The sequence below is a fragment of the Zea mays genome, chromosome 6, assembly GCF_902167145.1.
Source record: "Zea mays cultivar B73 chromosome 6, Zm-B73-REFERENCE-NAM-5.0, whole genome shotgun sequence".
Classification (NCBI taxonomy): Eukaryota; Viridiplantae; Streptophyta; class Magnoliopsida; order Poales; family Poaceae; genus Zea; species Zea mays.
In genome coordinates this window covers 179,392,914-179,394,712 of record NC_050101.1, presented here as the reverse complement: position 1 = coordinate 179,394,712, position 1,799 = coordinate 179,392,914, and positions in this window count along the sequence as shown.

The window sequence follows — 1,799 nt, the reverse complement described above, 5'->3', positions numbered from 1 at the left end:
GTGGTGCGGGCGGAGGGCAGTCTCGCCCGCCAACGCGCCGAGGAGCTGGAGGCGAGGTTCAACGCCCTGCGCAGCCGCGTGGACAAGGCTGAGTCCTCGACGCGCGCGGAGGTTGAGCGGACGCACACGCAATTCGTGGACGCGTACCGCGAGCTGGGTGCGCGGACTGCTGACTTCGAAGTGCCCGGCCAAGAAGCGGGCCTTCGCTTCCTTGAATGGTTGCAGGAAGAGCTGCTGGTGCTCCCGACCATTATGACAGGTTTCATGTCCTTCGCCTCCCTCGTCACCTGCGAGGGGGCCATGAATGCTTTGTCACGCGAGGGGTGCAGGCATTACGAGGTCTTCGACCAGGCGGACGTCAATTTTGAACGTGAAATCTTCAAGGTCGAAGACCCTGTGGTGAAGCAGTCGGCGGGGGCTCTCTTTGATAGGATGTGGGGTGCGCACGGTCGAGAGGCGGTCAGGGGGCGGCCCGACCGGGCAATAGAGCAGGTAAAGGCTGTTTTTTGTGTGGTTATATGTGTGGGTACGTGTGGTTTTTGCTGAATGAGTGTGCTATGGCTGCAGATGGCGCATGCCGAAGACGTCGAGGACCTTGTTGGTTTGGACGGCGCGCTGCCCGAGGCCGCGGAGGTCGATCTGGTGCCGCCCTCGGATGCCGGTGAAGGCCCCTCGGCGACCCCTGCGCTCGCTGCGACCGGCGAAGACCCCGCACCGGCTCCTGCGCCGACGAGCGAAGGCACCCTGAAGGTGGTGGTCGAGCCTGCTGCTGAGCCGGCAGCCGAGAACCCCACAGCCGTGGCTGGGCCTTCGCAGGTGGCTAAATAAGTGTTGAGGAGTTTGGAAATTTTGTCTGTGTGATACTGAACCTCGGTTGCAGCGCAGGTTCTTGGGTTTGGGCCTGCGCACGCAACCGCTACTGACAATGCTATTTTTGTGGCGGCTTCGACCGTGGCTGCTGATGACGATTCGTTTGGCTCTGTGTCTAAGTGTTTTGAGTCTGATGATTCTGGGAGTTCGATTGTGTGGACGGAGGAGTCTTCAGATGAGGACTTAGATTATTTTGCGGCGTTGGACGTGGCTGCGGCGGAGACTTCGCCGCGTGTGGTGGGTGCTGAGGATCTTCCGGGTGCGAGTACTGGGTGTAGGCGACGGAGGGCTGTGGCGAAACGGAGAGTGAGTGAATTGTCACGAAGTAACAAACGTCATTGTGGTGAGATGGAGAGTGGTCGTCTGCGTGGACGGGCCTGGTAAGCGGGAATTGTTGTCATCGCCGGCTGGGGCTAGTGTGGGTGAAGGGGAGCTGCGAAATCTTTTTGAGGGTGAGGAATTGAGGATAATGCTGTTCAACTACAGGGAGATGAGTATCATTCCGAAGGTTGAGCCAATGTAATATGTGAAGCCCTCGCTGTGTATGTAACCATAATTTGTATGATAAGGCTGCGCGCCTTCGTTGATACAGCCGCGCCCATAGGCGACTTCTGCATGGAGAGTCTTTTAGGAACGACTTCGGTTGTGCGCACCTATAATTCTGGCTGCACCCTTAGGCGACTTTGGCACGGAGGGTCTTTCGAAAAAGACTTCGATTTTGCGCACTTGTTGTGCTATTCCGGCTGCACCCTTAGGCGACTTTTGCACGGAGAGTCCGGCTGCACCCTTAGGCGACTTTTGCACGGAGAGTCTTTTGGAAAAGACTTCGATTTTGTGCACTTATTGTGCTAGTCCGGCTGCACCCTTAGGCGACTTTTGCACGGAGAGTATTTTTAGAAAAGACTTCGATTTTGCGCATGTCGGCGTTT